Source organism: Bubalus bubalis, chromosome X (assembly GCF_019923935.1).
Source record: "Bubalus bubalis isolate 160015118507 breed Murrah chromosome X, NDDB_SH_1, whole genome shotgun sequence".
Classification (NCBI taxonomy): Eukaryota; Metazoa; Chordata; class Mammalia; order Artiodactyla; family Bovidae; genus Bubalus; species Bubalus bubalis.
Window position 1 is genome coordinate 17,051,837 of NC_059181.1, and position 11,729 is coordinate 17,063,565.

Below are 11,729 nucleotides of genomic sequence, written 5' to 3' on the forward strand. Positions count from 1 at the left end.
GAAAGAAAAGACTTCAATCTGAAGGATGGGGTAAGGGAGAGAGAGGGAGAAAGGGAAATACATGAAGGAAAAAAGAAAAGGAGGACAATGTTAGATTAATGTAGTACACAATAACACAATTTGTTATAAGTAGTAAAGAATTTGTTCAAGTGAAGGTAGGCCTAACTCTCACTTGTCACCATATAACACAGAGAGGAGCGGTGCTTCCAGGATCCAGCATCTCAGGAAGAACAAAAAGAAAAGATGTGCTGGTTGAGGTGATACAAGAGATATGGCAGAATAAAAACTGACAGCAAGAGAAAATAACCAATGATGATGAGCCAATAGATGGTCAGTTAATTTCCATTAAGTTAATATTAGTAAAGGGAACAAATGTTTCTGCTCTGGAGACATAAAGGAGAAACAGAATAAAACAACAGGCATAAAAGTTCCCCAACCATCACCCCACCTTGAAGCAAAGCCAAAACAAATTTTTTTCCTTTTTCTACAGATGTTTGAAGGAAAGTTGACTTCTTGAAAGGTTCTCTTAAGGGCACATCAAGTTGTCAACTCTCAAATTTAGTCTGTTTTCTCCAGTCTAGCAATATATATTAAAGAAATGTTTGAAAATATCAAAGAACATCAAAAAAAAAAAAAAAGCAAAGCAAAATAAATGTCCATATTGTTCCGGGAATCATGTAATCAATGAAAATTTTCATTTCTGAAAAACCTCATTTCTGTTACATATTATTATATGAATCATTCTGCCTTTACATTCTGATTCAAGACCTAATTCTTCATTGGCCATTAATGAGAAGTGTTGTATATTTTTGAAGTGTGTTTAAAAGTCTTATTTTAGGACCCAGGCCAACAGGCAAGGTTCTCCAACTCATTAACCTGCTCCATAAACTTGAAACCACTGTTTCCTACGGGAGAAAAACATACCTGGGAATAGTTACTCTTGAATATTTTAATTCTTTCCTTCTATTTCAAGACCCGTTTACCCCCATTTAGTCTGAATGAAAATTACTTGAGAACGTTTCCTCCCTTGTGCAATAAGGGACTTAACAACTTAATTCTGGTTAAGAAATCCAATTGCTTCAATCGCACAAAGAACCAGAAGCTAAACAAAAATTCAGCACCAAAGGAAATCTGTCATGATGGTAGAAGGAACCCCACGGAGGGTGCTGCCAATCAGAGGGACCAGCAGATGGAACCTTCTGACCTTGTTAACTCTGAGCTCAGTTTCCTCGAGCTTCTGCCAGGAGGAGGAAGGAAGGAAGGAGTGTGGCCTTTTATACGGTTCGTCCACGACCCCATCTCCCAACTATTTCCTTTCCAATGAGGAAAGGGAATTGTTGGGTTTAGTTTGTATGAATTTCATTTGTTTTTCAACTTCAGCATTATGTTCTTTGGCTGGGAATTGGGAATTCTGTTTCTGCAAGCCCCAGCCTGAAAGTCATCACTTCTCCAACTTCTCCAGGTGGGAGCTGGCGTCCAGGCCGCTCAAGAGGCTTCTCAGCTTCCAGGGGGCCCGTGGCCAGGGCTTCCTCCTCCATTCAGGGCAGCCTGCTCCTGGGCCTGGAAGGGGGCGACTTTCCGGGACCCAGGGCTGGGTCTGTGCCCACATTTTAATGACAGGCTGGAGCCAAGAGTCTTTGTGATTGGGAAAGCTATATGCTTGCTTGGGGCTTTTTAGTCGTAAAAAGCCTTTGCAGGCATTGTTCCCAGGCTGTTTCCACCTTGGCCTTGGGATTCTGAGCTAAACAGTCCATACGCTGTTATCACGGTCAACATGTTCTGCCAACCTATTGGGGCTCTCCAGTGTGGTCTGGCCTGTTGTGCAATCAGTAAAAGACATAACCTCTGTCTCGAAGACCTTGTGCCCCCAAAGCCTGGTAAGCATATGTAGATGTGAATGCCGACCATCAATCATTGACAAACATCTGAAATGTAGTAAAACCTTGTTAATCCACTGTTGCTGATTCCAAACAGCATGTAATTCAAAGCAACTGCTGTTCCTGTCCTTCACTGTTCTTTAATGAAAATAGTTAATAACTCGAAACTGGCAGTGAGATGTTTATTTTTCCAAGTCCCTGGCACTTCAAATTTTCAGGATGTTGCTTTAATTATATTTGCATTATTAAGTAATAGATTGTTTCATAGGTCCAGCCAATCAAGCTCTGAGTAAGAAGTTTCATTGTTGCAGCTACAATGGTGTGAGTGTACAGGTCAGAAAGCTAAGTTTAACGTTGCTTTTAAGTCTAACAATTAAAGAAATTGTTAACTTCATCTAGAAATCTAAGCTTGGATTAGTAACTTCATTTTTAGAGGAATTTTTATCTGATTTTTTGAAAAATGCTGTTTCTTACAGAGTGTTATGAAAATAAAGAATAGCACAAAGGTAAACAAAAACCCTGCTCATGACTTCACAAGCAGAGAAATCACTCATTTATTTACCTCAAGTTCAAGGTTATGAAGACGTCAATCCAGAAGAGCTGGGGGGAGGGGTGTGGGGGAGAGACACTCCTTTATTTTCTGTTCTTTTCACTTGAAAAAAATTGATACTTTCTTCGCACTAATTTGGATCGTGAGATCCAGAGGAGAGAATTCAGTCACTGTTGCCAACATCATAATGAACTCTATTTTCCATGAAACAGAATTCAGAATAAATTAGACACAGCTTCCACTTCAATTCCTCAAATAAAGAGAAACTCACTGGAAGATGGTCTCACACAGGAAGTGAAAATCAGGCTGAACCCCAAGGACAATTTTAAATGCTCAATGATATATTGGGGAGATTGAGTTAAACCAGTATTTCCCATTTTGGAGTGATTTTATCCTCCAGAGGACACTGGCAGTGTCTGGAGCCATTTTTGTCTGTCACAACTTGGAGAGGGGGTGATACTGGCATCTAGGGAGTAGAGATCAGAAAGGCTGCTCAGCGTCCTCCAGCACACAGAACAGTCCCCACGGCAACAAAGAATGATCCAGCCCCAGGTATCAATGCTCCTGAGGCTAAGGAACTCCCAATTAAACTCATCCCATCCTTATCCCCAGAGTCATGATCTAAGAGGCCACAGGGATGCAGAGAGAACAAGACACCACATGGGCTGCCTTTCCAATGACTTGGTGGGTGGATGGATATTCTGACAGTGTAGCATAATGCTTAAGAGCACTGGTGTGAAATATCGCTAGCTATCAGAGAAAAGCAAATCAAAACCACAATGAGGTATCACCTCACACCAGTCAGAATGACCATTATTAAAAAGTCTACTTACAATAAATCCTGAAGTGAACTATATTTTAATAAAAAAATAAATTTTAAAAAATATCAGCAGAATGAAAAAAAAAATCCTACAGATACTGTAAAACAAAAAAACTACTAGAAAAAATAAATTAATCAAGGTGCAAGAATATGTATCTATGTACTGGCAATCTACTGGTTAAGATTCTGCACTTCCACTGCAGGGGGCAAGGTTTGGTCCCTGTTCAGGGGACTAAGATCATGCATGCCACGGTAAATGGTCAAAAAAAAAAAAAAAAGAGAGAGAGAGAGAGAGAGAGATTATACAGTATTGGCTTCCCTGGTGGCTCAGACAGCAAAGAATTCACCTGCAATCCAAGAGATCTAGGTTTGATCCCTGGATGGGAAGATCCCCTGGAGAAAGGAATGGCAAGCCACTCCAGTATTCTTGCCTGGAGAATTCCATGGACAGAAGAACCTGGTGGGCTACAGTCCATGGGGTCACAAAGATCAGACTCGGCTGAGTGACTAACACTTTCACAAGAATATATGCTTATCCTGTATGATACAAAAATGTAAGAGAATACTAAAAACAAACAATAAATGCGAGAGAGGGTGTGGAAAAAAGTGAACCCTACTACACTGTTTATGGGAAAGTAAACTGGTACAGCCACTCTGGAAAACAGTATGGAGATTCCTTAAAAAACTAAAACAGAGCTACTATACAATCCAGCAACCCCACTCCTGGGCACATATCCAGAGAAAACTGTACTTTGAAAAGATACATGCACCCCAGTGTTCATTGTAGCACTATTTACAATAGCCAAGACATGGAAGCAACCTAAATGTCCACTGACAGATAAAGAAGATGTGGTACATAAATACGATGGAATATTACTCAGCCAAAAAAATAATGGAATAATGCCATTTGCAGCAACATGGATGGACCTATAGATTATCATACTAAGTGAAGCCAGATAAAGACAAACATCATGTGATAGCACTTATATGTGGAATCCAAAAAAATGATACAAGTGAATTTATATACAAAGCAGAAACAGACTTACAGACTACAAAAACAAATTTATGGTTACCAATGGGGAAAGGTAGGGGAAAGGGATAAATTAGGAGTTTGGGATTAACAGAGACACACTACTATATATAAAAAAATCTACAAGGACCTACTGTATACAGCACAAGGAACTATACTCAATATTTTGTAATAACCTATATGGGAAAAGAATCTGAAGAAGAATCAATTACATGTATACCTAAATCACTGCTATACACCTGAAACTAATACAAAATTGTAAATATACCATGCCAATAAATATTAAATTTTTTTTTAATATTTTAAGCACTATTGTGAAGACAAAATGAGTGTGAAATAGTTGAATGCCTGACACACTAAACTTCAAGTGCCTTTATAAATGGTCACTGTTATCATTGTGGGCTAAACCCAGTAACTTTTGATACTTGGCTTTCAAACTGAGACTCACAGTGAGATGTCCTCTATGAACAAGTCAATAAGGGCTCTCAAAAAATGGAATCATTTAAGAGTTCACTTGACTTCTAAACAAGAGCCATGCATCATGTACATGGAAGCCCTTTTTGGTTACCATTGCTTTGTAATCATGGTATAATCAAATGGTCTCAGAAATCCCTCAGGCTATAGATTGCTTCCCCGATGCTAAGAACCTTCTAACGACAAATGCTAAATGAATTTGTGGTAAACGTTGTAATGATATTCTATTGAACAGTTTTCCAGCCAAGTAAATCTTTTGGCTTTAGCTTTCTAGACAGCTATCATCTGGCCGTCCTTCCCAGCATTAACTAATCACCAGTGAAAAATACAAATGTCATTCACAAATCATATCAAAGACAGGAACAGCTGGAATCAAATTCAAGAGACTGCATCATTTTATCATCTTGACATTAATCATTCTACATGGATAGCCCAGGCAATCTGGAGCAAAGAGTAATTTATGTTGCAATATAAACATTAACCATTCAGGCCTGGGAGGCTCTCTTCCTTCTCCCCACCCCGCCCCCCTCCCATTCCAGAGGGCCCCTAGAAACTCAAGTTCAAGGATTGCAGGAAAATGGGTGTTTTAACTTTTTTCTTTGACTGTGCCGCACAGTACGTGAGATCTTAGTTCCCCATCCAGGGACCAAACCTGCACCTCCTCCATTGGAAGCAAAGAGTCCTAACCACTGGACCACCAGGGAAGTTTCTGAGAATGTTTTATGAAACATTATTTATTAAGTAGCCATGAGAGCTGGAAAAAAATCCCAATATATACAAGGCTGTCTGACCATTTAGGTTAGGGGTCACCAAACTACATCCAGAGAAGGAAATGGCAACCCACTCCAGTGTTCTTGCCTGGAGAATCCCAGGGACGGGGGAGCCTGGGGGGCTGTCATCTATGGGGTCGCACAGAGTCGGACACGACTGAAATGACTTAGCAGCAGCAGCAGCAGCAAACTACATCCTACAAGTCAAATTTGGCCTCATGCCTAGATATCTATGATTTGTGCACTCAGAATGATTTTTATATTTTTTAATGGGTGGAAAAAATTTAAAAAGTAATATTTGGTGATATGTTATACCAAATGTTAATGAAAATTATACAAAATTCCAATTTCAGCGTTTACAAAAAAGCTTTATTGCAACACAGCCTGCCCAATACTTTGGCCACCTGATGCAAAGAGCTGACTCACTGGAAAAGACCCCGATGCTGGGTAAGATTGAAGGCAAGAGGAGAAGGTGGCAACAGAGGATGAGATGGTTGGATGGCATCACTGACTCAATGGACCTGAGTTTGAGCAAACTCTGGGAGATGGTGAAGGACAGGGAAGCCTGGGGTGCTGCAGTCCATGGGGTCGCAAAGAGTCAGGCACCACTTAGCAACTGAACGGCAACAACATGCCCATTTGCTGACATAATGTCTGTGACTACTCTCCTATTACCATGGCAGAGATGAGCAATTTCAGCAGAAACCATATGGTTCACAAGTCCTAAACTATTATCTAGCCTTTTATAGAAGAATGTTTCCCACTCTGATCTAGGGACCCAACACTATTTTTTTCTATGCAATAATTACAAACTTCACTAAATATCTGTTGAGTCCACCTGCTTTGCCACTACCCCCCAACAGGAAGGCACTCCAGTAACCTGACGGGCAATTACCTCTCCCCCCTTGGGAGTGGTCTTAGTGGGAAAGCAATTCCCAACTCACCTAGTCAATATGTCTGCTACTTCCACAGGAATTTTCCTACATTGGCATCTATACCTCAGGGGGACCTCCTCACAATGAATTCTTCAGGTATTCATTTGTCAAATAGCCATGGAGCACTGTGTTGGCTATTCCCCAGGCACTGTGCTAGAGTCTGCCCAAGGAAAACCAAGTCCTGGCACGTGTGGAGAGCATACATACTAGGATAGATGATCAAGAGCCAAACAAGTAAATGGACGAGTAACTTCAGATAGTGGTAAGCATTACAGAGAAAATACAAGTGGACATTTGCCAAGGAGTGGGAGAGGCTGGCTAATGTCAACTAGTAGTCAGGAATGGCATCCATGAGTCATGTGCAATGTGGACTGCCCATGGACATGGACTTGGAAATGTCAAGTGGACAGTATGGAGCTCAGAGACCTTAAAGCGAGAGACAGAAAACTGGAAGTCCTAAGTCCATAAGGAGAAATTTAAATCCCTGCTTATCATAGTGAACGAGGGAAATGTGATATCCAAGGAAACCAAAGGAAGTGATGGTTTAAAACCAAGGAAAGGATTCTGATGAGGCAAATCTCAGAGGCAGATCTATAAGGGACAAGTCAAGCACTAGCCTGATTCAGACTTCAGAGTCCTTCAGGCCCCAGTACAAGTAGTCCAGAGGCACAGTGGAAAAAAGAAGTCCCCTCAATGTACAGTCAAGGAGAACATCTCATTTCCTCCTTTTCCCGGGATGGGAACACAGAAGTCCTGAATTAGTTCCAACATTGAATTAAGGGACTGCGCAGTTGGTGGCTGAGACAATAAAGACTCTTCCTGCAGTGCAGGAGACCCAAGTTCAAACCCTGGGTCAGGAAGATCTTCTGGAGAAGGGAATAGCAACCCACTCCAGTATTCTTGCCTGGAGAATCCCATGGACAGAGGAGCCTGGTGGGCCACAGTCCACGGGTTCACCAAGAGTCAGACACGACTAGCAATTAACACTTTCACTTTCACTTCACTGATCAAGGGCAGTAGCTAAAGATCCGGTTGGCTGGTTGATGGGTGGAAGAAGCAACAATGGAAGGACTCATAATAAAGGTGGGAAGCAATAGGCCTTGCTGAAGAGTGCTAGATTATTAAACCTGTCAAGTCATATCTGACTGCTAATCTGTCTACCCCACTGCAAAGAGTTCAATTTTCCAGAAGCAGTAGGGCAGAAAATATAGCTGTCTACCAAAAATTCTTACATGGTCTCCTTAATACAGAGTTGTCGTAGGAAATGGCCATGCAGCTAAGGGCTGCCTCTCCTGGCCTCCCTCAAAGGGAGGAGTCATCAGGTGTCTGAGATCTGGGCAAGGGATATGAGCAGAAACAACGTGCCCCATTCCTAGGCCCGGCTTACACATCTTCTACATGGAATTCCTCCATGGGCTCTTGCCCTTCTAGCTGGCTGGAATCATGATGACCCCCATATCTAGAGCACCCTTGGAAGTTTTAGCTTAAAAGTGGCAGAATTTCCATCACCCTGGGAGCCTGAATGACTGTGGAGGAGGGAGAGACATTCTGACAACCTTTTTTCTTACCCAGTACTGTTTCATGATCAAGAAATGGATTTCTAAGTCAGAGAAAGACAAATATGATTTCACTTACATGTGGACTCTAAACAAATGATACAAAGGAAATTATTTACAAAATAGAGAAAGACTCACAGACATAGAAGACAAACTATGGTTACCAAACGGGAAAAAGGGGTGGGTGGGATAAATTTAGAGTTTGGGATTAACAGATACATAGTTCTATATATAAAGCAGATAATCAGCAAGGACCTACTGGACAACACAAGGAACTCTATTCAATATTCTGTAATAACCTACATGGGAATAGAATTTGAAGAGATGTGTGTATTAATATAATTGAACCACTCTGCTGTACACCTGAAGCTAACACACCATTATAAACCAACTATACTCCAATATAAAATAAAAATTTAATCTAAAAAACTAAAAGAAATTGACTTTTGTTATGTAAGAGCCAATATACATTTTTGTCACCTTTTGTTAACAGCAGTTAATCTATCTTAACACAAACCTGAACTCCTTATGAGGTAACATACTCTAGGGTAACCTCGTGGGTCACACAAACATCTATTGGCCACTCCTAGCTGGCTGGCAAATTGCAGGTGACAACCTCAGAGAAGGGTCTTCCCATGTTTGCCATATGTTATTGGTTAGAAGCAAGTCACTAGGGCAGCCCACACTCAAGAGAAGGGGGTTACACTGGACATGAGTATAACATAGTGAGGATCACTGGGAGTCATATTAGAGATAGCCTGTCACACTAAGTAACAATAAAATATAAGTCCCTCTCTCTCCCTTTATGATACAGTGATTGCCTTAAGGTAGAGGAATCAGTAGAGAGTGACCATGAACAAGACATTGCGGGGTGGGGAGTACTTCCACAGGACAAGGTCCTAGCAGAAGGATGACACTACCACAGGACATAGATTTTTTTGTTCAGATCATCAACAAGCTCTTCTGCTGTTGAAACTTGAGATTCGACGTGACCTTCTCAATGCTTCTCCCCTTTACTTTGCCCAAATGACCTCGTGAAAAGGCAAAATGGTGAGGCTCCAGGTGGAACCATGTCAAGGTCAACATGTGTCATTAAGTTGGGACGTCTATGTGTTTTTCACAATTAAACAATTAATTGAGGAGCAGGAGGAGAAGGGGGCGACAGAGGATGAGATGGTTGGATGGCATCACTGACTCGATGGACATGAGTGTGAGCAAACTCCGGGAGACAGACAAGGACAGGGAAGCCTGGTGTGCTGCAGTCCATGGGGTCACAAAGAGTTAGATGCAAATGAGCAACAAAGCAACTTAATAAAACAAACGTTCAAATCCTAAGAATCATCTCCTTTGGAGCCAAAGGCAGGAGACCTGGAGCATCTGGCATCATTGCTTCCTTCATGATTCCAACAACTGACCTCTTTGGGTTGTTGATTTCAATTTTTGGTGTTAAAAAGGTCTAACTAGGCTAAACCATGAGTGGGAGATGAATAACTGAAATGAGTTTTCTGTAAATTATTTAGCAAAGCACAGAAGCCATTCTCCAACACCAGTATTTTTAAGGATCAAGTGAGACAAATGTGAACAGTGAAGTGCTACACTGACTTATAAAAGTTCCCCAGATGAAAACTTGCAAGGACGTCTGATCTATAAAACAGAGAACCCAGAGACAACTGATTACAATTTACGTGGGGCACGGAAAACTCCATCTGCCACACTCCCCTTTCCTTCCCTCCACGGGACACTGAAGATGTACCATGGGGCAGATTTGAAAACCATGGGGCTCCCCAACTGGACAGCACTGTGTCTTCATCTTTGGGAGCATTTACTCTACAAGGTAAACTTGGTCTGCTTCTTCACCCAGGAAACCCTGACAGGCAGACACTTGTCATGTAACACCTAGAAATTGTGTTTGGAGAAGTGTATTTTGCCAGAAGAGCTTCCCTGGTGGCTCAGTGGTAAAGAATCCATCTGCCAATGCAGGAGACCTGGGTTCAATCCCTGAGTCGGGAAGATCCCCTGGAGAAGGAATTGGCAACCCACTCCAGTATTCTTGCCTGGGAAACTCCATGGACATAGGAGCCTGGCAGGCTACATGGGATCACAAAAGAGTCGGACACTACTGAGCAAGTAAACAACTTTGGAAGAGGCTGAATGTTTTGGCACCAAGAGGCTGCCCACTCTGAGCCCCAAAGAAAATGAGAGCAGGGACTTCCTTAACCTCGAAAAGGGCTGAACTCAGTGAAGGATAAGGTAAAGAAAGAATAATTTTAAGGGAGGCTCTGGAAAACACCATTCAAAATCACTTCTGACCCAGCTTTAGAAGTATTTGTCTCTATTTCTCAAGAGCCACTCTCATAATCTACAAAAAGCACATCAAAATGAAAAATTCAAGAAACTATAGAAAGCTACTCTGTTTGGATTTCTATAATGTTGTGTCAGCAAAGCCTCCATCAATCCAAATTTTTCCCTTTCTTTGAATTCACTGTAAATTTAAATTTATGTACATTAAAAAATCCATGAAGACTTCATATAATCATCATATCTTGAGCATATGCCCCAACTTTAGAAGAAACCATTTGGACAAAAATTCATGGAATCTTTATATACAGTCTTTGCTTATTTGTCATACATTTTTTTTTTGCTGCATTAATGGTAATGATTATAAATTCCTGACAATGTCAAATTAAGCATTATTCAAGAACTTTTCCAAAGAAAAGAACTTTCACAGCAGAACTGAACACAAACATTCATCTGCTCTTTTTTTTCCAGTTAATGATATTGACATTTTACTATATTAGTTCATTAGAGCATGAAACTTCCTGTCTTGTTTTTGAAAAGCTATTTTAGTACTTCATATAAAAGAAACTCTATACCACTGGGACATAGCAAATGCAATGAAATCATCAACCACTCAGTGGGAAAGAAACCACTGCAAGCCACTAATCATTATTTTAAATGGAGCACATTTTAGACATCTCACTTTGTAGAGGCAGTCCACACTTTTTACTACAATAGGTTCCTCACCATGTCTCTAAACATTAGGGTGGTGAAAAGTAGATCTTTTTTAAACTCTTGCCCAGGTCCTGCAAATTCACCATGTTACCTAAAAGCTATTATTAAACCAACTGGTTTGTAAGTAGTCTCTCCCGGCTCATCAACTTTTAGAATGCGAAAGCCACCTCTTCTGTTGACTCCACATCTCTGATACCCACACACAGTGGTTAAGGCATTTGGGGAGCTTGATAGATATTTCAGGACTGAAACAACATCATGTCACTACATTGACGACCACATGGAAACCCAATGTCCCAATTACTACTGCTGCATTACAAACCATCCCAAACCTGGTGCCATAAAATGATCATTTCATTATGTTTACAGCTCTGTGGGTCAGGACTTTGGAAGGGGTAGAGAGGGTGGCTTGTCCCTGCTCTACAATGTCTAGGGCCTCAGATGGAGGCAACCCAACAACAAGGGCTGGAATCATTTGCAGGCTCATTCATTCACATACTGGGTGGTCAATTCTGGATAGGACCAGAATACTACATATGATCTCTCTGTGGCTGCTTGTGCTTCCTCACAGCATGGTGTCTGGGTTCCAAGAGTAAAAATCCCCCAATAACCAGGCTTGGAAATCACTACAGTCACAAATTCAATGAGGTTCAAATCATGAAGGGCCTCAGGCACACGACAGGAGCCATCTGGACATTCAAACAG